The sequence below is a fragment of the Macaca thibetana genome, chromosome 7 (assembly GCF_024542745.1).
Source record: "Macaca thibetana thibetana isolate TM-01 chromosome 7, ASM2454274v1, whole genome shotgun sequence".
Classification (NCBI taxonomy): domain Eukaryota; kingdom Metazoa; phylum Chordata; class Mammalia; order Primates; family Cercopithecidae; genus Macaca; species Macaca thibetana.
This window is the reverse complement of record NC_065584.1, coordinates 38,645,729-38,672,957: the sequence shown is the minus strand read 5'-3', so window position 1 is coordinate 38,672,957 and position 27,229 is coordinate 38,645,729. Positions and strand designations below refer to the sequence as shown.

The following is a 27,229-nucleotide window of genomic DNA, read 5'->3' as shown; positions in this document are numbered from 1 at the left end:
CTGGGCGACATAGCAAAACCCCATTTCTTAAAAAATTAGCTGAGCATGGTGGTGCGCACCCGTAGTCCCAGCTACTCAGGAGTCTGAGGTAGGAGGATCGTCTGAGCCCAGGAAACAGAGGTTGTAGTGAGCCGAGATCACACCATTGCACCCCAGACTGGGTGACAGAACAAGCCCTGCCTCAAAAAAGGAAAAGGTGGGGGGTGGGGAAAGGTACTTTTCCATAGAAGTTTTGTTTCTACCTTTTCAGGCATCGAGTTTATGGTTTATTCCTAGCATATCACCATTTCATTCACCTTCACTTCAAAAAACAAAAAAGGCACCCACAGCGTAGAGTTTTTATTTTCTTTCTTTCTTTATTATTTTGCAATTATTTGGTTTTTTACTGAGTCAAGGCACGTACTAAGCGAGGTTCAGAAGCCCTACTGAATGCTGATCTTCCCAAATGCTTCCCTTAGGCTGAGGGGGACAGATCATGGTAAATGAGGAAGGAATGCCCCTCCCCACCCACCACCGACTCCCCAGCCATTCAGTCCCCACCCCTACCCCCAGCAGAAGAGAAGCCAGTTGGTGGAGGTGGGGTGGGGAAAGTGGAGTTGCCACAGCTTGTTGCAAACGAAAGACGGATGTCAGCGGCTGTCAGTGCCACATCTCTCAGCAGCCTCAAATTACTGCCCCAGGATTTCTATGAAAAGAGATGGGAAGTGTGGAGAGACAGAACTCATAATACTTGCAGGTTAATAAGGATTGTGCATCTGCTTCCATGAGGAACTCCTGACCTCATTGTTGTGCCTCTGAGGGCCAAGGGAAGGTCTGGTCAGGTGGGCTTATCTGCCTTTGTCAAGAATGCAGTACCCTGCCAGAGAGGACAGGAATCTATTTCATGAGCTCGTCCCACGAGCCAACATTGAGCTAAGAGCTTCACACATTCTCTCATTAAATCTTCACCACAAACATGTGCAATACGTGTTATTATCCCAGAGGAGGGGCACCTGAGACTCAGGCTATACATTGGACAGGATAGGTTAGGTTGTGCTGCAGTAACAAACAGTTCTAAGAATCTCAGCAGTTTTACACGACTGGTGTATATTTCTCCTTCACACAGCCACCTTCCAAGCAGGGACTCAGTGATCCTGGCTGCTGTGATCTTTGGGTCCCCCAGTGTCAACACAAGGCCTCCTCTACAATTGCCATGAGAGGGAAAGAGAGAGAATGGAGAATCACGCATGAGTGTTTCACTAGCCTGGAAGTGAACTTCCTCTATTGTTTCATTGGTCAGAACTAGTCCCCATGGCTCTACCCAACAGCAAGGGAGCTGAGAGGTACAATCTCCCATGTGCTGGGAAGGGGAGGAGGTCTATTGGTGAACCAAGTTCTGCCTAAAGCCAAAGCCCGAGGTCTGTGCATGACACTCAGGGTCAATGAGAGGAATCCCTTCCCTCCAGCCTCAGCCAGCAAGCATTGTGTGAGTGTATCCCTTGAATGACTTTGTGGGGCACACTTGAAGTCATCACATTATAGCACTAGGCCCTTGTTGTTCCACAAAACCCCACCATCTTCAAAGCTTTTTAACTGCATGTTGGTTCACCAAATCCCCAAAACACCATAAGGAAGTGGGCAGGGCAGTTATTCATAGGCTCCCTTTTCTAGCTCAAGAAACTGAAATCAGGAAGGTTACAAGACTTGACATGCTCAGGGCTAGCAATTGAAACACCCAGACTATAACCTATGTCTTTGAAAGTTTAATTTGAAGCTCCTCCCAATACATCCAACTTTCTGTAATTTTAGAATCTGAAAAGACCACTCTTTCCCCCAAAAAATATCTCTTTGACCTGCTCGCTAATGCCTAAAATTCCACCATTGAAATGCCATGCCTTCTGTGGACCCTCCTTTACAGGAAATGAAAGTAAGAGGGACATCATCATTAATGTACATTAAACAATTATAGTATAAAGTCAAACAACCTTAAGTTCAAAAACATTTGAGTTAGAATTTAGAGAATGTGCTGTTTTATGATAACCTCAAAGAGAAAAAAAGAAAGAATTTAGAGGCCGGGCACGGTGGCTCGTGCCTGTAATCCCCGCACTTTGGGAGCCCGAGGTGGGTGGATCACGAAGTTGAGAGATCAAGACCATCTTAGCTAACACGGTGAAAACCCATCTCTATTAAAAATACAAAAATGAGCTTGGAGTGGTGGCAGGCGCCTGTAATCCCAGCTACTCAGGAGGCTGAGGCAGGAGAATTGCTTGAACCTGGGAGGTGGAGGTTGCAGTGAGCCAAGATTGTGGCACTGCACTCCAGCCTGATGACAGAGCAACACTCCATCAAGAAAGAAAGAAAGACAGAAAGAAAGAGAGAGAGAGAGAGAGAGAGAAGAAAGAAAGAAAAAGAAAGAAAGAAAGAAGAAAGAAAGAAAGAAAAGAAAGAAAGAGAAAGAAAGAAAGAAAGAAAGAAAGAAAGAAAGAAAGAAAGAAAGAAAGAAAGAAAGAAAGAAAGAAAGAAAGAAAGAAAGAAAGAATTTAGAGAACAGAGAGATCAGAGTGAAAGGTAGAGTCAAGGAAGGCTCTATGGAGAAGCTGCTGGCCCCGGTGAGATGTGGATGGAAGATGGAAACTCTAAAGTCCCTTTTCTCATCCTTTGGACCCCTGCATCCCACTCCTCAGGGATAGTGAGTGCTAACAGTTGGTCACATGATATATATTCATTTTGGAAAGGGAAACTCCATTCCAGATGACAATTCCCTCTCAATTCTCTTTCCTCTATTCTATCTTATTGCATTCAAAAATCTGCAGAGTGCCTTTCCATTTACTATTTTGTTTAATTCTGTGAGCAATTCTGTTAGAAAATTGAGAGGTTGGAAGGATCTTTCTTCCTGTTTGACAAAAAACTGAATCCTACCGAGGCTGAAGTGACTTATCTAATATCAGAGCAAACCAGTGACGGAACTTGAATAAAGAAGCAAAAATGTCAAAGAGTAATAATCATCAATCCTCATAAGCATGTGGTGAAAGTGTCACATTTATAGCTACCTGATGGTGTAAAAATTAGTACATTTTGTAAAACCCAAAGCTGGCCAAGTGTGATGGCTCATGCCTGTAATCCTAGCATTTTGGGAGGCTGAATCGAGAGGATCACTTGAGCCCAGGAGTTCCAGACCAGCCTGGGCAATGTGACAAGACCTCATCTCTACAAAAAATACAAAAATTAGTCAAGCGAGGTGGCACGCATCTGTGGTCCCAGCTACTTAGGGGGCCAAGGTGGGAGAATCACCTGAGCCTGGGAGGTCAAGGCTGCAGGGATCTGTGATCATGCCACTGCACTCCAGCCTGGGCAACAGAGTCGCACATACACACAAATACACACACACACACACACACACACACACACAGACAAAATAAAAATAAAAAACCCAAGGCTTTATTATAAAATATTTAATATATATAACATAATTTGTGTAATGCATATATAGTATTTAGAAAAATGCCGGGCGCGGTGGCTCACGCCTGTAATCCCAGCACTTTGGGAGGCCGAGGCGGGCGGATCACAAGGTCAGGAGATCGAGACCACGGTGAAACCCCGTCTCTACTAAAAATACAAAAAATTAGCCGGGCGCGGTTGTGGGCGCCTGTAGTCCCAGCTACTCGGGAGGCTGAGGCAGGAGAATGGCGTGAACCCGGGAGGCGGAGCTTGCAGTGAGCCGAGATCGCGCCACTGCATTCCAGCCTGGGCGACAGAGCGAGACTCCGTCTCAAAAAAAAAAAAAAAAAAAAAAAAAAAATAGAATAATAAAACATATTTACCACCCTGCTTATTACCAATGTCCTAAAACACTATGTCTCTTTAAGTTATAAAAATAATATGTGGCCAGGTACGGTGGCTCACGCCTGTAATCCTAGCACTTTGGGAGGCCAGGGGGAGGCAGGGAGTGCAGATCACTTGAGATCAGGAGGTTAAGACCAGCCTGGCCAACATGGCAAAATCCCATCTCTACTAAAAATACAAAAATTAGCTGGAAATGGTGGTGCACGTCTATAATCCCAACTACTTGGGAGGCTGAGGTGGGAGAAACGCTTGAACCTAGGAGGCAGAGGTTGCAGTGAGCTGAGTTCTATCCACTGCACTCCAGCCTGGGCAACAGAGCAATACTCCATCTCAAAAAAAAAAAAAAAATGTTATGCCCTTGGTAAAAAAAAATAATAATAATTCAAGCCATACAAAAGATGGAAAACTTTTAAAAATTATTTATTAATGTATTACTTACTTACTTAATTAATGTATTTATTTTAGAAACCGGGTCTCACTCTGTCACCCAGGCTGGCCTGCTGTGGTGCAATCATACCTCACTGCAGCCTGGACCTCCTGGGCTCAAGCAATGTTCCCTCCCACCTCAGCCTCCCAAGTAGCTGGGATTGCAGGTGTGAGCCACCCTACCTGGCTCAGAAGATAGAAACTTTAAAGTCCCTCTACTTATGCTGTTGACCCCTGCATTCCACTCCCCAAGGATAATGACTGCTAACAATTAGCTACACGATATGTGTTGATTTTGGAAAGCAATCCACCAATATATATTCAAAGTCATAAATATGTTTGTAACTTCTGGTCCTATTACCCACTCTGGGAATTTATTCCAAGAAAAGACCTCCCACTGTTCCCTCCTTTCCTATAAAAATGGCCAAGTTCATTCCCACACAAGTCTTTCTCTTAGCTGTTTTCTATCTGAAAACCTGTTCCCCTGGATTTGCTCATGATCTGATGACCGGTGAGGTCCAGCTCAAATGCCACCACCTCTGAGAGGCCACCCATGGTCACCTGTCTATACTTGTTCCCTCCCCCCACATCACTGCCTTTTACTTTGCCCTGCACTATTTTTTCCTTGCATCTACCATTCTCTGAGGTCACCTTGTTTAATTGCCAGTTCACTAATTTGTTCTATCTCCTCTCCTACCCCATCATAAGTCCCTTGAGAGAGGGCCTCTGTTGCCTGCCTTGCTGTCTGCTGCGCCCCCAGTACCTGGCACACAGTAAGAATGCAGGTCTTAGCTGAAAGGATATGTCTGTTCGTGAAGCTACTCAAGTAAGGGATGTTATTTGACTCACCTCGAAACCCAGGCAGCTACTTCTGCAGAGAGATAGTTCTTGCCGGCTTCCAAGACCCTAAGGAACCACTGTGTGGGATGTCAGACAGGCCTAATGGCCATGCCGTCATTTCTCCCAGCAGAATGGGTGCCTTTCAGATGTAGACACAGCAAAGCCAACAGTCTGTCCTCTCTCTAAACCCTTTTTATTCTTGGCTTCTAAAACAAAGAAGAGGTAAAGAAAATCCACTGGGCCAGGGCTCTGTCAAAGAACACCCAGGCTGCACTTAATTAAGATGAATAATTTAAAGACTCTTAAGTCAGACAATGGAAACATTAAGAGTTTCCACCAAAACATAAACTTGGCCAAGTGGGCCAGGTCTCCAGAAGCCTCCAAGGACATTCTCAGCAACGGAGGGATGGTGTCTTGCTTAGCCTGGGGGTGGGGAGTGGAGTGTTGGGTGGAGAGAAGGTAGAAGAAAGGGAAACCTGAGTTCTCATCTGGGCTCCACAAACATATGCTAGGTTGTTTAGGCTGCGTGACTCTCCCTAACTTGTTTCCTTATAATGAAATAAAACACGTTGGCTGGGCTTGGCGGCTCACACCTGTAATCCCAGCACTTTGGGAGCCGAGGTAGGCAGATCACAAGGTCAGGAGTTTGAGACCATCCTGCCTAACACAGTGAAACCCCGTCTCTACTAAAAATACAAAAAAACTAGCCAGGTGTGGTGGCAGGGGCCTGTAGTCCAAGCTACTTGGGAGGCTGAGGCTGGAGAATGGCGTGAACCCGGGAGGCGGAGCTTGCAGTGAGCCAAGATTGTGCCCCTGTACTCCAGCCTGGGCAACAGAGTGAGACTCTGTCTCAAAAAAAAAAAAAAAAAAAAAAAAAAAAAAGTTATGTAGATTAATCAAAAGAAAAAAAGCAAAACCTTACATAATCCTACCATCCAGAAAGGCAATATTTTTGTCGTGTTTCCTTGTAGTGGTTTTTTCCTAGCATAAATATACTTTATCACAATAAAAATGTGATTTACTATATATTGCCTTACATATTGTTTTTTCCACCTAATAATATATTGTGAACATTTTCTTACGCCATTAAATACTGTTTGACATGTTTTTTCTTTTTTTGAGATGAGGTCTCGCTCTGTGGCCCAGGCTGGAGTGCAGTGGTGCGATTTTGGCTCACTGTAACCTCTGCCTCCCAGGTTCAAGCAATTCTTATGCCTCAGCCTCCAGAGTAGCTGGGATTACAGGTGTGCACCATCATCCCCAGCTAATTTTGTATTTTTAGTAGAGGCAGGGTTTCACCTTGTTGGTCAGTCTGGTCTTGAACTCCTGACCTCAAGTGATCCACCCATCTTGGCCTCCCCAAGTGCTGGGATTACAGGTATGAGCCACCGCTCCCGGCCTCAACATTGTTGTTTTTATGTTGCGTAGTATTCCATTGTATGTGGCTGGATCATCCAACCAATCCCCTGTCATGGGAGTTTCCAATTTTTATAAGCAGCATGGCAATGACCATTTGTTGTTGTTTTTAGACAGGGTCTCACTCTGCCACCCAGGCCAGAGTGCAGTGGCACAATCTTGGCTCACTACAATCTCCACTTCCCTAGTCCCAGCAATCCTCTCACTCAGCCTCCTGCTTAGCTTGTACTACAGTCATGTGCCACCACGCCCAGCTATTTTGCGGGTGTGTGTGGTTTTTTTTTGTAGACACAGGGTGTCACCATGTTGCCCAGGGTGGTCTAGAACTCCTGGACTCAAAGTGATCTGCCCACCTCGGCCTCCCCAGAGAGCTGGGATTACATGTGTGAACCACCAATGCCTGGCCAGCAATGACTATTTCTGAAATGGATACATGATTATTTCCTTTGAACTAATTCCCAGAAGTTGAATTTCTATGTTAAACAGATACAAAATCCTAAGGGTTTTTAGATGCAGCTGTTTTAGACAGCACATTTGTTAGTTTGTAGAGCATGAATGAATATGGTCTGCCATCTTATTTTTTTGGACTCTTCACCTCTATTTTTACTGAGCGTTGTGACATTGAGCTAGGAACAATATACAACATTTACATTCAGATGGGAACACCTGCCTTCAAAGGTGCTTATATTTTATTTTATTTTATTAATTTTTTAAATTTTTTGAAAGAGAGTCTCACTGTCACCCAGGCTGGAGTGCAGTGGCATGATCTTGGCTCACTGCAACCTCCACCTCCTGGGTTCAAGTGATTCTTCTGCCTTAGCCTCCCGAGTAGCTGGACTACAGGTGCCCACCACCACGCCTGGCTAATTTTTATATTTTTAGTAGAGACAGGGTTTCCCCATGTTGGCCACACTGGTCTTGAACCCCTGACCTCTGGCGATCCACCCACCTTGGCCTCCCAAAGTGCTGGGATTACAGGCATGAGCCACCACACCTGACCCTTGTATTTTAAAGAAAACTTTTTGACTTTTTTATCTGAACAAACATAAAACAAATCAATTAAACAGAAAAAAAAGATCAATTGATCAAATCAGTTAACAACAGAAAATTAATAGAAGACCCCATCTTTTCTGTTTCTTCCATTGAAAACCTAGCCAACTAATTACTTAATTATTTAATTTATCAAGTTTGCCACATGAACATTTATATCTCATGTGCATTTTATGGTGCATACTGATGACTGGCTAACGGTCCTTTCTAACCCCGTTCTCCATTTTCTGCTTCCTACTATAGAAAGTGAAAAAGCTGGGCCGGGCGCGGTGGCTCAAGCCTGTAATCCCAGCACTTTGGGAGGCCGAGACGGGCGGATCACGAGGTCGGGAGATCGAGACCATCCTGGTTAACACGGTGAAACCCCGTCTCTACTAAAAAATACAAAAAACTAGCCGGGCAAGGTGGCGGGCGCCTGTAGTCCCAGCTACTCCGGAGGCTGAGGCAGGAAATGGCGTGAACCCGGGAGGCGGAGCTTGCAGTGAGCTGAGATCCGGCCACTGCACTCCAGCCTGGGTGACAGAGCGAGACTCCGTCTCAAAAAAAAAAAAAAAAAAAGAAAGTGAAAAAGCTAAAAATGTGCTTTCTCAGACTCCCTTGCAGCTAAGGGTTACCTCTCTTTGCTCAATGAAAATAAAGGGGATATCTGTTGCAGGAATTCTGGGAAATACTTCTCTTTTTCTATTGGTTGATTGATTGACAGGGTCTCAGGCTGGAGTGCAGGCTGGTGCAAACTCATCTCACTGCAACATTGACACCCCTGGACTCAGGTGATCCTCCCACCACAGCATCTCAAGTAGCTGGGACTGCAGGTCCAGCTAACTTCTGTATTTTTTGTAGAGATGGGGTTTTGCCATTTTGCCTGGGCTGGTCTGGAACTCCTGGGCTCAAGCAATCCTCCCACCTCAGCCTCCCAGTGTGCTAGGATTACAGATGTGAGCCATCACACCTGGCCTTGTTTGTTTGTCTTGTAGACAGAGTCTTGCTATGTTGCCCAGGCTGGTCTTAAACTCCTTGCCTCATGTGATCCTCTCACCTTGGCCTTCTGAAGTGCTGGGATCTGGGGAAAGTTTTTCCCTGCCTGACAAAATGAGAGAAGTCACAAAACAAGCTCTCTTCCCTCCTCGCACTTGTGCTCTCTTCCCAACCTTTGAACCTCAGGTAAGTGCAGTATTCTAGGAGACATGGCAACCATCTTTAATCACAAGGCAACAAGCCTAAGGATACAAAACAAGTCCTGATAGTGATGAGTCCTCTGCTATATCCTGGGGCTGCTGAGTCTACCTAGAGTTACCCTGGAATCTAACTCCCAGATAAACATCTTTATGGCTTCTGGTAGTGGTTCTCAAAGTTAGTGGTTAAGTCAGCACATTATGATCCTGTGAAAAGCTTTTAAATTCCTGGTACCAAGGCCATACCCTGTAGTAGTAAAATCAGTATTTCTGGGAGTGTTGGGGAACTGCAGGGTGGTTGGTACCCAGGCATCAGTATATTTTAAGATTCACTAGGTAATTCCAAAGTGCAGCAAGTCTGAGGATAAGTGACTTAAGCCAGTGCTTCTCAAACTTTAATGTGCATAGAAGTCACCTACGAATTTTGGTAAAATACACACAGCTTCAGTAGGACTAGGGTGGGGCCTGAGGTTCTGTATTTTTAGCAAGATCCCAGTTGATGGCAATACTGCCAGTCCAAGGACCACACTTTGAGTAGCAAGGGTCACTGTTACTCTAAATGGACGCAACCCAGCTGGTACATCCTTTTTCTGGATGCAAAAGTCGCCCTCATATTTCCCAGGTGGGGCAGGACTATCCTTCTGAGAATGCTGGGACAGCAGGAAGGGCTCCTACCCGACCAGAGGTCCATGAGCCCTTCAGCATCAACAGTCCTCCGCTGTAGCCAGTAGGTTCCAAAGTCAATGCACCACCCAGTGGTAAGGAAAGTCCCAGGTCATGAGGCTGTGAACTGCTGATATCCTGTCCGTCCTGTCCTGTGCTTGCTATGTCAGCCAGGCCAGCTTTTCTGACCAGGCCCACCCAGCCAGATTCAGCCGTCGGCTCTACCTAGAGCTCATTCTTTCTTTTGGATCCTTCTACCACCAGCCTCTATCCCAGCTACACTCTTAGCTAGTAATCGGGGGTAGCATTTCAGGTGACAAATTTTTCTTTAGTTGCTATTTTCCATGATTCTAAAAAACAGCTTCCTGGTCAGGCACAGTGGCTCACGCCTGTAATCCCAGCACTTTGGGCGGCCGAGGTGGGTGGATCGCCTGAGGTCAGGAGTTCGAGACAAGTCTGGCCAACATAGTGAAACCTCATCTCTACTAAAAATACAAAAATTAGCAGGGTGTGGTGGTGCACACCTGTAATCCCAGATATTTGGGAGGCTGGGACAGGAGAATCGCTTGAACCCAGGAGGCGGAGGTTGCAGTGAGCCGAGACTGTGCTATTGCACCCCAGCCTGGGCAACAAGAGCAAGACTCTGTCTCAAAAAAATAAATAAATGAAATAAAAAAACAGCTTCCGAAACACAAAGATGGCTAGGGAGAAAGAACACAGGCAGAGCCCTCTATCTCCTAGAACACCTTGCCCTGATCCACCTCTTTCCTGCCACCCTCAGGGAGCCAAGCCTGCCCAGTGACTGACACGGTGTCCCTGACCACCTGTTCTGCAGCTTTAAAACCCCTCCTGAGGCCATCGGGGCCACACGCTGTGTCCTCTCCTCCCTCCTCCTGCATGGCCAACCAGCCTGACTGTTCCGTTTCTTTGATCCTTTCTAGCAAAATCCCCCCAACTAATTTGCCTGCCTTGCATCTCCAGCTCCTTCCATCCCATTCTCTCATGCACTCTCATCAGGCCCGAGCCCCCAGCCCTGCTCTGCGGCTGCTCCGGTCAAAGCTGTCGTAACCTTCGACTTCCCATCTGGGTGGTCTGGGGTGGTCCTCGTCTTTTGGGCAAGTTCACAGCTTTTGGCACAGGTCAGCGTCCCCTCTTTTTTGCCTCTGCACGCACTGTCATCAGGACACCGTTTGCCTGGTCCCGCTCGTACCTCACTGGCTCTTCTTCAGTCTCCTGAGCTGGTTCAGCCTCCTCTTCCTGACCTCCTCAAGCTGGAGGCCAGGGCTCATTCCTCACTCCTCCTGCTCTGCTCTCCCATCTGCTTCTCCAGGGGACCCCGCCTCTCCCTAGCAGTCAGTTCCATCTGGAAGCGAATGACAGGTAGGTCTCTAACCCCTAAGCGTCACCTCCTCTCCCTGACCTGCAGTGGCTTCCTGTTGGGTCTCTCAGCTCCCCACCTGACCTTCCACCATCTATTCTCCACATAGCATCAAGCCAATCTCGTAAACCTAAGTCATGCCACTCCTTTGCCCAAAACCTCCATGGCCTCCCATCAGACAGAAACAGATGGACCCCACTCATCCCAGTGACCTGGCTCTGCCTGCCCCTCAATCCATTCACCACGGCTCTCTCTTGTCCCTCCACTCAACCCATTTGGCCTCCTTGCCACACCTCACGTGTGCCAAGGTCCTTCTGGCCTCAGAACCTCTGTACTTCCTGTCCCTTCTGCCTGAAATGCCCTTCCCCACAGATCTGCAGGTTCCCTGTCTTACTCCATCAGGCTTCTCTCTACTTGATGCCGCCTTCTCAGGGGACTGCGTGGAACCTTCCACCCCAGTCACTCCCTCTCTGAGCCTTGCTTCATGCTTCTTCCTCACGCTCGTGAGCTGACTTGATCACATCAGATATTGAATTGTTTCTTGTCCTGTCTGCTGCCTGTCTCATATATAAGCTCCATGAGAGCAGGGCCTTGTCTGTTTCATGCACAGCTGAGCTGCAGAGCCCAGCACAGTGCCTGCTACATAGCAAGTGTTGAATGAATAAATGAATGAATGAATGAACAGATACGTGTTGCCTGTGACACTCCAGACACATGCTGTGGGGAAGGCAGCTGGGCTCAGGCTGATCTGCCTAAGAGGCTGCAGTGCCCCTCAGAGCTGCTTCCTGGGAAGCTCCTAGTCACCTGGGCCGTGGCTGCTGTCCTTGTGTCTGGCTCCCAGGGATCCCCGAGGCCAGCCCTGTGGGCTATTTGGATCCCAATCTCCTTTATTCCTATACATGGGTCTCCAGAGGCCTAAGCACAGGCAAGGCTTCCTCCACCCCCAACCCCTAGGTCAGTTTATGAACTAGAGCACAAGGTGGACTCAACGGTCACCCACACCCTTTCCCTCTTTGGTCCAGTCTCCCCAGAGGATGCTGTGAGTTCCAGCATGGTCCTTTGAGCAAGCTGAGAAGTTAAAGAAGCCACTGCCACAGACTGAATTGTGTCCCCCAAAGTTCCTACCTCGAAGCCTTAATGCTCCATGTGGCTGTATTTGGAGACAGGTCCTTCAGGGAGGTGATTATGGCTAAATGAAGTTATAAGAGTGGGGCTCTGAGCCAACAGGATTAGTAAGAGGCACAAGAGAGAGTGAGCACGCTCTGTCTCTGACTCTGTCTCCCTCCCTCCCCTCCCCTTCCCTCTTCCCTCTTTCCCCAGCGCTCCCTGCCCTCTCCCCATCTTCTCCTCCCTCACCCCCCTCTCCCTCACAGAAGAGCTCATGTGAGCACATAGCAAGACGGCAGCCACTATAAGCCAAGAGGAGAGGCCTCGGAGTGAAAGCTGCCTTGCTGGCATCCTAAACTTCCAGCCTCCAGAACTATGAGAAATCGATTTCTGGTGTTCAAGTCATCCAGTCTCTGGTATCCTGTTATGGAAACCCGAGCAGTCTAACACACCCACCTCCAACACACCCAGCTCTAGAGGCTCCCACTGCCGCAGGGTGAGCTGGTTAACGCTGGGAGGGGATTGGGGGGAGAGGATAGATAGATAGATAGATAGATAGATAGATAGATAGATAGATAGATGATAGATGATAGAAAAATAGATGATAGATAAATGGTAGATGTATAGATGATAGATAGATGATAGATATATAGATGATAGGTAGATAATAGATAGATGATAGATAAATAGATGATAGATAGATAAATACTGCTCCTTCCCTTTCCATTTGCCCCCTTAAAACTCTACCCTCAGAAATTCACCTTTAAGGAATGAGAGGAATGTAGCTGCCTCCTCCAAGAGGCCTCCCAACCTCACCTTCCCTAGCCCAGACTGGTCTCTCCCTCAGCTGAGGTTCCTCTTCATCCTCCTGGCCCTCAGCCCTCACCTTCTCCAGCTCCTGACCATCCTCTCATCTCAAGGGTACATCCTTGCGCAGCTGGGCTCATTCATTCCTCACACTGGCTTCTTCTAAGTAGTTTCTAAACCTTCCTGTGAAAAAAGAAAGAAATCCTGCAGGGAAAGGAGTTCAAACAGGTTGTACAACCCATCCCCAGAGTCTGATTCACCTGGTGTGGGCATGTGCCTGAACTCTGTATTTTAAGCAAACACCCTGGTCTTCTTACACTGAAGACCCTCTGCTGACCTATGAAAGAGACCGTGTAAGAAATGTGGATGCCTAGGCCTCCCCCCAGAGATCCTGACCCACTGCCTCTTCCTTGCCTCGTGGCTTCCAAACCCCCTGATTCTGGTGTGCAGCCAGGGATAAGAGTCACGGACTTACTGGGTGCTGAGGGAACAAGCGTTGACCTGCATGAAGCTGCTGGGTTGACATGGGCATCCTTCCGGGAGGGGTGAGTCATTCGGCCACGCCGCCAGCTGTGAACAATTCAGTCTGGGGAAATACAAAGAGACGTGGTCCCTCTCAGAGTTTCCATTCCCGCATGGAAAGCTGGTGCTGGGAAGTGGCTGGGCAGCCAGGCTGGGTGCTGGGAGGAGTGCAGGGTGAGGATGAGAGAGGGACTGTACCCACACTATGCCAGGCCGACTCCAGGCACTGGTTGTGTCCGGCTGGTTCAATCTTTCCAGCAAACCTGGGAGGAGGGATGTCATAGGTGAGGAAGCCAGGTCTGCAGAGTTGAGGTGTCTGGTCTTGAACCCACGTGTGTCCTAACCATGACATGGTCCTCCTCCAGAAACTGTGCGGGTGCAGAAAGAGGGCTCAGGGATCCAGCCTCAGGCACTGGCCTCAAGGGATGCGGTGGCGGGAGGTGTCTTAGAAGCCTGCTGATCAAGGGTTAGGATCTCTCCATCAACTGGTGGCTGAGGGTGAATCTCACCACTTTCGCCCCCCACCCATCCTCTGTGTCTCATTCTACCTGCTCTGGCCTCGTCGCCCCTGCCAGACTGTGAGATCCAGTGGAGGGGGACAGGCCAGGCCCCTTATCCACATTTATTGCTCACCCCCACCTCCCCAGTTCGAGGCAGGCCCTCAGCAAATCCAGCACTAGGGCTGTGAGTAGCGGGAGAGTTCTGAGGGGACCCGGGGACTGCCAAGTTGGAGGCAGCCCGGGATTGGAAAGGCAGCATAGAAAAGCCAGTGGTCCAGAACACAACCCGCCCAGCCTCGCTGAGTGGCCCTGGACTTCACCTGCCTGTGCCTCAGTGTTCTCATCTGTAAAATGGAGAGATTCATTGCACCTCCCTCATAGCATTGCTGTGAGAAACAAATGAGGTAAAGTATGCAAGGCGCCTGCTACATCACAATAAGTAAATTATTGAAATACTGTTTGAACCCTTGTTTTTATTATTGTCACCATTATGTTGTTACTATTATTGGTGCCTATTTCCCAGTTTGGCTCTGGGTAAGCAGTTACAGGCACCAGTTATGGACCTTGGACTTTGAGGTGGGCTCCTGTCCTGGACTTCTTTGGCCTTCTTTCCAGTCCTGGGGATGGTCAGGCCAGGTGACATTTACAGCCAAAGACCTTGGTGGATGTGGGATTTGGAACCCATTAAGCCAGTGGCGCTCAGCCTTGGATGCCTGTTAAAATCACCTAGGGAACTTTAAAAAATCCTGATTTCCCATTAAATAAAATCTCTGGGGGTAGGACTCAAGCATCAGGATTTTGTAAAGCTTCCCAGGAGAGGCCAACAAGTAGTCAAAGTTGGGAACCAGGGCTCCGAGTGAATTTCTCATTCACAGGAAAGAAAATCCTTTGGTAGCAGGAGACTGGGCTTGGGAGTCAGAGGAGTTTAGCTCTTGCCGTATCAGCTACAGGACCTTGGGTAAACTACTTATGATCACTCAGACTCAGTTTCCTCATTTGTAAAGTGGGGGATGGTACCCACCTAGCAGTTAATGAATAGCATTAAACTAAAGAGGGTGTCTGACACAATAGGAATTTAATACATATTATTATTATAGTCCTTAATGGGTTATCCTTCCAATATGTCCAAGGAGATATTACACACACACACACACACACACACACACACACACACACACATATATCAATGTTCAAATTCTGTTTCCAGGCCGGACGCAGTGGCTCACACCTATAATTCCAGCACTTTGGGAGGCAGCCAAAGCGGGAGGATCACCTGAGGTCAGGAGTTCGAGGCCAGCCTGGCCAACATGGCAAAACCCTGGCTCTACTAAAAATACAAAAATTAGCCAGGTGTGGTTACAGGTGCCTGTAATCCCAGCTACTCTGAAGGCTGAGGCAGGAGAATCACTTGAATCTAGGAGGCAGAGGTTGCAGTGAGCCGAGATTGAGCCACTGCACTCCAGCCTGGGTGTCAGAGCGAGACTCCATCTCAAAAAAAATAAAAAATAAAAACAAAACCACAGTGCTGCGGCTGTTCTGGTGGAAGGGCTGACCTTGTACTCTGGGAAGTGGCAAGAGGCCACACCCACAGAACCTGCCTGCCCTCCTGGGCCAGGACTACTGTCTGAGATGAGGGTAGGAGCTGAATTGCAAGGAAGCCATCATTCAAGCTTTTGCCTTAACAGACAAGATTATGGTGATGGTTACCTTTCCTGAGTTGCCACCATATACCAAGCATGTTACATATTCTCTTGTTAAATTCTCCCAGCAGCCCTAAGATTTAGGTATTAATGCCCCTAGAGAGAGTATCTGTGTTCATTCATTCAAAAATATTTATTGAGGGGCCAGGTGCAGGGGCTCACACCTGTAATCCCAGCACTTTGGAAGACCAAGGCAAGAGGATCACTTGAGCCCAGCAGTTTGAGACCAGCTTGGGCGACATAGTGAGACACTGTCTTTAAATATATATATATGTATGTATTGAGCCCTTGCCATGTGGTTGGTCCTTTTTGGAAGCTGAGCATTCGGCAAAGTCAACATAGCCCCTGCCTCATGGGGTTTACGGTCTAGTGGAGAGGACTATATTCCTTGAATAATCACAAGTCAATGCAGCAGAAGGCTTTTAGCAACATCAGATTGCACTGTTTCAGACAGCCCCTCTCTCATTACTATAAAAATGCTGCATAAAATACAAGAAAAACACTTGAAAATACAAAGCTGAGCTCAAGAGAAAGGAAAACCCCAGATTCCAGAAACAGTTCCAAGAACTCAAAGCCAAAAAATGGAGTGAGGGCTAAGCCTCTGGTTTGTGAGATTTTGACTAGATACAGGCCCTAAGGCCTAGAGCCCAGAGTTCTAAAGCCCCTTCAAAAACAGGAGGCAGCCCCAGGCTTTTTGAGGCAGGAGAGTTGGAACTGATCCATCTGAATACAGCTTGGAGCCTTGAGGAATATCTCAGTCACAGAAAAGAAAGGCTGGAAAAACTACTAACTGGGTCTGCAAAAGGAGCAACAGTTTTCTCTATAGAAAGTCTTGGATGGGAGAAAAGTTCATGTGAAAGATGGAAAGGCCAGGCCTCCCCCACTTGGAGGAGAGAGATGGACTGCTCCCGCCTCATCCCCGGCTTTGGCATGCCACTGGTCCCAGGATTCCTATGCCAAAAAGTTAATCTAAAAGTCAGTCCAGAGGCCGGGTGTGGTGGCTCACACCTGTAATCCCAGCACTTTGGGAGGCTGAGGCAGGCGGATCATTTAAGGTCAGAAGTTCCAGATCAGCCTGACCAACATGGTGAAACCCCTTCTCTACTAAAAGTACAAAAATTAGCCAAAGGTGGTAGTGTGCACCTGTAATCCCAGTTACTCGGGAGGCTGAGGCAAGGAGAATCAACCTCACCCAGGAGGTGGAGGTTGCAGTGAACCAAGATCATGCCACTGCACTCCAGCCTGGGTGACTGGAGACTCTGTCTCAAAAAAAAAAAAAAAAAGTTAGTCCAGAACCTAGGGCCCTGACAGAAGCAAAACCCAAGGTACTCTGTACAAGTTCTAGAAATGAAAAATACAACTTTAAGAATTATTTAGGGCTGGGTGCCATGGCTCACGGCTGTAATTTTACACAGCACTTTGGGAGGCCAAGTTGGGTGGATCACTTGAGGTTAGGAATTCGAAACTAGCCTAGCCAACATGGTGAAACCCCATCTCTACTAAAAAAATACAAAAAAATTAGCCAGGCATGGTAATCCCAGCTACTCGGGAGGCTGAGGCAGGAGGATCACTTGAACTCAGAAGGCAGAGGTTGCAGTGAGCCGAGATTGCACCATTGCACTCCAGTCTGGGTGACAAGAGCAAGACTCCATCTCAAAAAAAAAAAAAAAAAAAGGGTTATTTATTAAAATTAATGAATTAAACAGCAGAACAAGATAGAGCTAAAGAGACACTTAGCAAACTGGATGATGCCTCTGAAAAAAATCACCCTCTCAGCAGCACAACAAGAACAGTATGGAAGCAATTGTGGCTAAGAGACATAGAGGGAAAAATGAGATCAAAGAGGAAATGAGGAAGGAGCAATATTTAAAGAGAAAATGGCTGGGAATTGATCAAAACTAAAGAAACACCTAAATCTTCAGATTAAATAAGCATCTGAAGACTTGAGAATAAATAATACAAATTCACACCTCAGGAATGTTAAAAGGTAAACTGAAGCACATTAAAACGTTAAAGAGGTTATTTGAGCAAACAGCAACTCATGAACTGGGCATCTCTAAAACAGGATTTTATAGGGTGATTTTAAAATACACTCTTTTTTTTGAGATGAAGTCTCCCTCTGTTGCCCAGGCTGGAGTGCAGTGGAGCAATCTCAGCTCACTGCAACCTCCACCTCCCAAGTTCAAGTGATTCTCGTGCTCAGCCTCCCAAGTAGCTGGGATTACAGGCACCAGCCACCACAGCTGGCTAATTTTTGTATTTTTGGTAGAGATGGGATTTCGGCATGTTGGCCAAGCTGGTTTCAAACTCCTGACCTCAGGTGATCCGCCCGCTTTAGCCTCCCAAAGTGCTGGGATTATAGGAGTGATCCACTGCACCCAACCCTAAAACACAGACTTTAAAGCAGGCTTGGGGCTCTGCTAATGGAGTATGAGGGGAAGGCTTTTATAGGGCGAATGCAGAAGAGAGCAAAAAAATTATTTGACTGGTTAATGTTTGAGCAATTCCCTTATTCAGACTATCCTATGGGAAGTTCGAGATAATGTAATATACACCAAGTTGGCCACCTATGATTGGTTGAACTTAAGTTCCATTTTCTTGTTCTTGTTCTTTTCTTTTCTTTCTTTCTTTTTTTTTTTTTTTTTTTTTTTTTTGTTTGTTTTTGAGACAGGATCTCACTCTGTTACCCAGGCTGGAGTGCAGTGGCATGATCACGGCTCACTGCAACCTTCACCACTTGGGCTCAAGTGATCTGCCCACCTCAGCCTCCTGAGTAGCTGGGACTTCAGGTGCACACCACCATGCCTGGGTAATTTTTTTCATTTTTTGTAGATCCAGAGTTTTGCCATGTTACCCAGGATGATCTTGAACTCCTGGGCTCAACCATCTGCCTGTCTCAGACTCCCACAGTGCTGGAATTGTAGGTGTGAGCCACCGCACCTGGATGGCTTTATTTTCTTTTATTTTTAATTTTTTTTATCTTTTTAAACCTTTGTATTATTTTATTTTTTGAGAAAGGGTCTCACTCTGTTACCCAGGCTGGAGTGCAGTGGTGAGATCATGGCTCACTGTAGCCTTGACTTCCTGGGCTCCAGCAACCCTCCCGCCTCAGCCTCCCAAATAGCTGGAACCACAGGCATGCGCCACCCTGCCCAGCTAATTTTTGTATTTTTAGTAGAGACAGGGTTTTACTGTGTTGGTCAGGCTGGTCTCGAACTCTTGACCTCAAGTGATCTGCCCGCCTCAGCCTCCCAAAGTGCTAGGATTACAGGTGTGAGCCACTGTGCCTGGCCTCTATGCTTTCAGTAAAGCAGATTACCCTCCGTGATGTGGGTGGGCCTCATTCAATCCGTTGAAGGGCTTAAGAACAAAGGCTGAAGTTTCAGAAGAAATTCTGCCTCAAGATTGCAACATCGAACCCTTGCCTGGGTTTCCAACCTGCTGCCCTGTGGGTTTTGAGCTCAAGATTGCAACTTCAACTCTTAGCTGAGTTTCCAGTCTGCCGGCCTACCTGATAGATTTGGGACTTGCCAGCCCCCACAATCACGGGAGCCAATTCCTTAAAATCAAAATCTCAATCTCTCTCTCTTCATATATATATATTTAGGCAACCAGGCCGATGAGGCTGTGAGTGAGGCCTGAAGGCTGAGGAGGTGTTAGCTATACACAGAGGAAGGGAAGAGGGAAAGCTCTGTAGAGAAAAGTAATGGCTCCCGTCCAGGCGATGAGTCTGGAGGTAGAGCATGCAGAGGCTTGAAAGAACTGGAGGCTTTCTCCCAGGAGCAAGTGGAAGCTTGGTGGGTTTTAAGTGGCGGATGTCCACAGTGCCAGCCGTGCCAGGGCTGGGGTCCTAACCCAGGTCTCCTTGGCCCCAAGTCCATGCCCTATCCCAGCACCACCCACCTCACTCCTAAACCAGTGGAATATTTGCTGTTATTTGTTGGTCCAGCTTATATTCTGCCCTTCGTTTGAAAGCAAGGCCCAGCTTTGATTTTTAGGGGGACTCCTTCTCTCCTTGTGCACAGTCTTGCTGGGGCTGTCATTCCAGCTTCCTCCCCTGGGACTCTGAGTTCTGAGCAGAAAGAGCCAAAGATGGAATAAGCAAGTGTAGGGGGCAGCAGCTGCTATGAGAGTGGTGTGAAACTCCTAGTTGACAGGCTTGTCATTTGTCTCCTTTACATACACACACACACACACACACACACACACACATATATATATATATATTTTTTTTTTTTTTTTTTTTGAGATGGAGTCTTACTCACTCTGTCACCCAGGCTGGAGTACAGTGGTACGATCTCGGCTCACTGTATCCTCCACCTCCTGGGTTCAAGCGATTCTCCTGCCTCAGCCTCCCAGGTAGCTGGAATCAGGCACCTGCCACCACGCCCAGCTAATTTTTGTATTTTTAGTAGAGATGGGGTTCCATCATGTTGGCCAGGCTGGTCTTGAACTCCTGACCTCAAGTAATCCACCTGCCTTGCCCTCCCAAACTGCTGGGATTACAGGCATGAGCCACCATGCTCAGCCTCCATTACATATTAAAATAAATCTCTAACCATGACCCCCCTAGCGTGATTTTGTGTTCACTAACATTTGGAATGGCTACGCGAGATGAAGGCAGGTCCTTATGCAGGAGTCTGGGGCCTCCCAAATAACACTCTGGTTGGAGCTGGCGATGGTCCTGCATGCTGCAGGATGTATCCTGCTCTCTCTAACATGAAACCTCTTTAGCCTTATTAGTTCCTATGTATATTTTTCACTATAAGGCCCAAAATAGGACTGTGGGGGGCATGCATGCACGACTAGGTCTGGGTTCTCTGTGTGCCCTTTGACCAGCACTAACCAACCTGGCCCCTTGACAGCCTAGCACTGGGGCCAGATCATCGAGAGGACATCTCCTGGGAACCAGGCCCGAGCTCCTTGCGGGCAGGCAGGGCTCTGGATTTTATTATCTTCTTATCTTCAGTATTGCGCCTGGCACTACAGGGCCCAGTTCACATAACGCAAAAGAGGGAGGGACAGAGAAAAGAACTGCCTCATCTTCTGCCTCTGAGAAGAGTGAACATACAGGAGCCCTCTTGAGCAAGGCTGGCATGCAGCCACAGTGTGCGGGTGTGCCAATATGGATTATTTACATATGCAAATCCTTCCTTCCTGGTCGTCAGTAGTCAGTCCTGAGGCCCCACAAGTGTCCCCAGTGCACTGGCTGCTGTGACGCCTCCTCAGGAACCACCCCCCCCCACCTTCAGGACCCTGCCCCCATTCCTCAAGCTGCAGTTAGTTGTGTTCAGTCAGTGCCCTCCAGGCCAGGTGCTCTATGGAATATCACCCCGGCTCATGGGTCTCCTGTGCGCGGGAGGCCAGCTGTTTCTGGCTGAGGAATTTGTCATGGAGATGGGCACAAGAACCACTCAGCTGAGCCCACAAAGGCAGACCCATGTAAGAAGAGCCAATGAAATTAGGTGGCACTTGGCACGCCTTCCTGGGTTCTCACACCTGGGCAGCAGGTGGCACAGTGCTTTTGGGAGGTGCCGTACGACCTTGCTATATTGGAAAAGCCTTTGACCTTAGAACCGGAAGGCCTGGGTCCTCCTCTAACTCCGAATGTCGTAGCTGTGGGACCTTGAGGAACTCTCCTGGCTTCTCTGCGCTCCTGTAAAAACACCCCTTGCACAAGGCTGCCAGGGGGAAGAACATACTGAAAACTTTGGATCTCAGTCCCTCGCCTAAGGTCCTGTGCTAAAATCAGACCTGTAAATATAGCAGTGAAGGATCTGCCCCCGCCTGCTGTTCCCAGAAGTACTCCCAGTCCCTGGTGATGGTTACCAGGCTGCCGGGCCGTAACCAGGTGCTCCCTTGGCCACTGACAGAGCCTCCTCTCCTCTGAGAGCCTGTGGGCAATGAGCAGAAAAGGGGGTGGGGGTCTCTGCCTCACACGCCTTTCCTCTGCCCTGCCTGGTTCCTGGTGAGTGTGGCTCATTGCCAGGAAGTGTGGGTCACCCAGACTAGGACTCATCATTATGTAGTCAGCCTAGACTTCCTCCAGCCCCATCCCACACTACACTCACACACCACACACTCAGGCACACACACTTGCACATTCACAGACACATGCGTGCTCACCACTCACACCTCCACACCCACACTCACCCCCACACCCACACTCACCCCCACACAGACAGGCTCACACACATTCCTACACAAGAACATGGAAAAACCCTAAGTGCAGTACATGAAAACATTTTAGGTTGTTCACACATTTTAAACATTTACCAGTTACCATTTATTCCAATACGTAATGGAGAAAAATGACAAACCTATCAAACTAGGAATTTCACAGCAGTGATTATTTAGGATAGGGCCAAAATAGATAGGACAAGATGTAAGGGAAAAGGAGATGCTTTACACTTTGGGAGGCCGAGGCAGGTGGATCACCCGAGGTCAGGAGTTTGAGACCAGCATGGCCAACATGGTGAAACCCCGTCTCTGCTAAAAATACAAAAATTAGCTGGGTGTGGTGGCATGTGCCTGTAATCTCAGCCACTTGGGAGGCTGAGGCAGGAGAATTGCTTGAACCCAGGAGGCAGAGGTTGCAGTGAGCCGAGATGGTACCATTGCACTCCAGACTGGGCAACAAGCGCGCAACTCTGTCTCAAAAATAAATAAATAGGCCAGGCACAGTGGCTCATGCCTGTAATCCCAGCACTTTGGGAGGCTGAGGTGGGTGGATCATGAGGTCAAGAGATTGAAACCATCCTGGCCAATATGGTGAAACCCTGTCTCTACTAAAAATACAAAAATTAGCTGGGCGTGGTGGCACATGCCTGTAGTCCCAGATACTTGGGAGGCTGAGGCAGGAGAATCGCTTGAACCTGGGAGGTGGAGGTTGCAGTGAGCCAAGACTGTGCCACTGCATTCCAGCCTGGGCGACAGAGGGCGACTCCGTCTCAAAAAATAAATACATAAAATAATAATAATAATAATAATAAAGGAAATGCTTTAAAGGGAAATGTTGAATAAATTGTGGCAAAAATTGTGTAAATGCTACCCAAAGACCCTCAACTTTCAGACGCCCATGGTGATGGGAGTGCAGGGCTGGGGGCTTTGCATGGAGCATCAGGGGCAAGTATTAGCACCCAGAGGTGCAGGAGGGGCTGCCAGCCCAGAGGGAGATTCTGGGAATAGAGGAAGTTTTCCTTCATGCTTATTTAGCTTTCTGTCCCTACCTTAACAATCTTTGCCTACTCCAAGTTTGTGAAGATAGTCTCTAACGTTTTCTTTCAGAGGCTTTAGAGTTTTAGTTTTCATGTGTAGGTGTATAAAAAAATTGAATTAATTTTTGTGTATGGTATGAGATGAAAGTCAAGATTCATTGCTTCTATATGAATAACTACTTGTTCCAGCACAATTTATTGATGTAACTGCCCTTTACCCATTGAATTGCCTTGATGTTCTCATCAAAATCAGTGGATTGTATTTTGTGTGGCTGTTTTTGAACTCTCCTGTCCCATTGATGTCATTGTTTATCCTTTCCCAATACCACATTGTCTTCAATCATAGTTTTATTGTCTTCATATCAGGTAGTATAAGTCCTAACATTTTTTTCTTCTTTTCCAAGATTATTTTGGGTACCCCAGATCCTTTTTTTTTTTTTTTTTTTTTTTTTTGAGACAGGATCTAACTCTGTTCCCCAGGCTGGAGTGGAGTGGAGTGTGATCACGGCTCACGGCAGCCTCAACCTCCCAGCCTCAAACTGTCTTCCCTTCTCAGCTTACCAAGTAACTAAGTAGCTCAGACCACAGGCACATGCCATCATGCTTGGCTACTTTTTTTTATTTTTTATTTTTTGTATTTTTTATAGAGACAGGGTTTTGCCATGTGGCCCAGGCTGTTCTTGAACTCCTGGGCTTAAGCAATCCACTCACCTTGGCCTCCCAAAGTGTTGGGATTATAGACGTGAGTCACCATACCTGGCCCCTTTGCATTTCTTTTTTTTTTTTGAGACGGAGTCTCGCTGGAGTGCAGTGGCCGGATCTCAGCTCACTGCAAGCTCCGCCTCCCGGGTTTACGCCATTCTCCTGTCTCAGCCTCCCGAGTAGCTGGGACTACAGGCGCCCGCCACCTCGCCTGGCTAGTTTTTTGTATTTTTTAGTAGAGACGGTGTTTCACCGTGTTAGCCAGGATGGTCTCGATCTCCTGACCTCGTGATCCGCCCGTCTCGGCCTCCCAAAGTGCTGGGATTACAGGCTTGAGCCACTGCGCCCAGCCCCCTTTGCATTTCTTTATGCATTTTAGAATTAGCTTGTTTTGGCTGGGCGTGGTGGCTCGCACCTGTAATCCCAGCACTTTGAGAGGCTGAGATGGGCGGATCACCTGAGGTCGGTAGTTTGAGACCAGCCTGACCAACATGGAGAAACCCCGTCTCTACTAAAAATACAAAATTAACTGAACGTGGTGGCACATGCCTGTAATCCCAGCTACTAGGGACGTTGAGGCAGGAGAATCGCTTGAACCTGGGAGGCAGAGGTTGTGGTGAGCCAAGATCGCGCCATTGCACTCCAGCCTGGGCAACAAGAGCAAAACTCCGTCTCAAATAAAAATAAATAAATAAAATAAATAAATAAACAAATAAATGAATGAATAAATAGAATTAGCTTGTTTTGATGGGATTTTGATTAGAAATTGCATTGAATTTAAGGAACATTAACATATTCATAATATTGATTCTTTCAATCTATTGAAAATAACATAAAGTGCCTAGGAATGATTTAAATGAAAGACGAGCAAGACCTGTATGCACATTGCCAAGAGAAATTGAAGACCTAAGTAAATGGAAGGATGAGACAGCATGTTCACAGAAGGAAAGAATCAATAATCCCCACTTTGGTGCCTAACCCTCCCCTGCCTCTCCACTCCACCCCCCAAACCTCCCCCCCCCCCTCTCCACCCACCCCCCAACCCTCCCCTGCCTCTCCACCCCCCCCCCCCCCAACCCTCCCCTGCCTCTCCACCCCACCCCCCAACCCTCCCCTGCCTCTCCACCCCACCCCCCAACCCTCCCCTGCCTCTCCCCCCCCCCCCCCAACCCCCCCCTCCCCTGCCTCTCCACTCCACCCACCCTACCACCCCCCAACACTCGCCTGCCTCTCCACTCCACCCCCAACCTTCCCCTTCCTTTCCACTCTACACTCCCCCCAACCCTCCCCTGCCTCTCCACCCCCCATCCCCCCTAACCCTCCCATGCCTCTCCACCCCCACCCCCAACCCTCCATGCCTCTCCACTCCACCTCACCCCCTCAGCCCTCCCCTGCCTCTCCACCCCACCCACCAACCCTCCCCTTCCTCTCCACTCCACACCCCCTGCCCTCCCCTGCCTCTCCACCCCACCCCCGACTCTCTCCTGCCTCTCCACTCCACCCCCCAACCTTCCCCTGCCTCTCCACCCCACCCCCCAACCCTCCCCTGCCTCTCCATTCCACCCCCCAACCCACCCTTCCTCTCCGCTCCATCCCCCGCAACCCCCCCCCTTCCACCCCCCCCCCTAACCCTCCATTGCCCATCCCCCGCAACCCTCCCCTGCCTCTCCACCCCACTCCCCTAGCCCTCCCCTGCCTCTCCACCCCACACCCCCACCCTCCCATGCCTTTCCACTCCACCCGCACCACCCTCCCCTCCCCCTCTCCACCCCCCACCCCCTAACCTACCTCTGCCTCTCCACCCCGCCCTCCTAACCTTCCCCCGCCTCTCCACCCCACCCCCACACTGCCCACAGCATTGACCTTGCAACTGAAAAATCAGGCAGTCTCAAACATACAGCATTTTTTGTCTATAAAATGGAATTTGGCACATTTGCCTTGACTAGTTCATATATTCATTTAAATAAGTTGGATACTAGGCAGGCTTCTGGTTATGAATACATGCCCTTCTTTTGAGACGCTCAGAAAAAAGTATCATCCAGTGAGGTTCTTTCTACAAAGGCAGTTTGGGCTAGATGTGGTGAGGACATAGAAGTCACTGGGAAATGAAATATGTGAAATCATTTTGAAGAATAAATGGAGTACTAGCAATAAATGGAGTTAAGCACTTAGAATGTTTCAGGCACCATGCCAACTGCTTTGCATATATTATTTTATCTAATTCTCACAATAACTCTATAGGCAGTGATTCTTGAAGTATAGATTGCTGACCCCAATGGTCCCTAAGATCCTTTCGGGGGATCCACAAGGCTGAAACTAGTTTCATTATAATACTGTAACTTATTTACCTTTTTCACTGTACTGACATTTGCACTGATGGTGAAAGAGCAATGGTGGGTGTTATGGTTTGAACGTGTCCTCCAAAACTCATGTTGGAATTTAATTGCCATTGTGACAGTATTAAGAGTTGGGATCCTTAAGAGGTTATGGCAAGGGTGGGTTAGTTATGGTGTGAGCGGGCTCCTCATAAAGGGATGAGTCCAGCACCCTTCCTCTCTCTGTCTCATGTGCTTTCTTGCCCTTCCACCTTCTGCCATGGGATGACACAGCAAGAAGGTCCTCAGCAGATTCAGGCCTCTCAACCTTGACTTCCCAGCCTCCAGAATTGTAAGAAATGAATTCTTTTCTTTATACATGACTCAGTCTCAAGTACTCTTTGATAGCAACAAAAAATGGACTAAGCCAGTGGGTAGGACTGCTGGTGACTGAGCAGAAATCAAGGCAGTGGCACCAAACTGTACTAATGGTCACTACATTCTTCACCACACTTGCAGGAAAAATATTCATTTCACTAAAAATGTCATTAGGAAAGCAGTAAAAATTATTAATCTCATTAAATCTCCACCTGAGTCCATGTCTTTTTACCATTCTGTGCAAAAAAGTGAGAAATACACAGAAAGTACTTCTAGTAAATTCTAAAGTACAATAGTTGTCTCAAGAAAAAGTACTTGTGAGCTGGGTGCGGTGGCTCATGCCTGAGACCACAGCACTTTGGGAGGCCAAGTTGGGCAGATTGCTTGAGTCCAGGAGTTGGAGACCGGCCTGGGCAACATACAAAAAAATACAAAAAGTAGCCAGGCATGGTGGTGCATGGCTGTTGTCCCAGCTACTCCAGAGGCTGAGGTGGGAGGATTGCTTGAGCCCGGGAGGCAGAGGTTGCAATGAGCCAAAATCCCATCACTGTACCCCAGCTTGGGTGACAGACTGAGACCCAGTCTCAAAAAAGAAGAAAGAAAGAAAGAAAGAGAGAGAGAGAGAGAGAGAGAGACAGAAAGAAAGAGAGAGAGAGAAAGAAAGAAAGAAAGAAAGAAAGAAAGAAAGAAAGAAAGAAAGAAAGAAAGAAAGAAAGAGAGAGAAAGAAAGAAAGAGAGAGAAGAGAGAAAGAAAGAAAGAAAAAGAAAGAAAGAAAGAAAGAAAGAAAGAAAGAAAGAAAGAAAGAAAGAGAGAGGGAGGGAGGGAGGGAGGGAGAGAAAGAAGGAAGGAAGGAAGGAAGGAAGGAAGGAAGGGTACTTGTGCTTTTGTATGATGTGTGATTGAGTTGCAAGCTGAATTAGTCACTTTTCTCATGGAACATCATTTTTACTTGAAAGAATGCCTGCAGACAAACTGTGGTTAATCAGATTTGAAGACTGGATAGACATTTTCTCAAAAATAAACAAATGAGCCTGCCACTTCAAGAAAAATGACTGACAGTATTTATTGCCAATAATAAAATATGAATTTTCTTTTTTTCTGTTTTTGTATCCAGCTGAAAAATTTGAGTTTTCAAGTGAAAATTAGAATTTGGGGAAAATTGTGTCTACCGTGTTGAGCCTGACAGCTTCCTGGTACTGACAGACTTTTCTGA

At 47.6% G+C, this 27,229-nt stretch overlaps 1 protein-coding gene across 1 annotated transcript in view; it reads right to left on the bottom strand.

Moving 5' to 3' along the window:
* Positions 1 to 24,929, bottom strand: part of ZFP36L1 (ZFP36 ring finger protein like 1) — a 242,883-nt gene extending 217,954 nt beyond the window's left edge. Inside the window, exon 1 of the mRNA XM_050797056.1 lies at positions 24,926 to 24,929. The gene's annotated coding sequence lies outside the window, so the exon portion shown is untranslated. The remainder of the gene's footprint in view (positions 1 to 24,925) is intronic.
* Between the last annotated feature and the right edge of the window lie 2,300 nt (positions 24,930 to 27,229).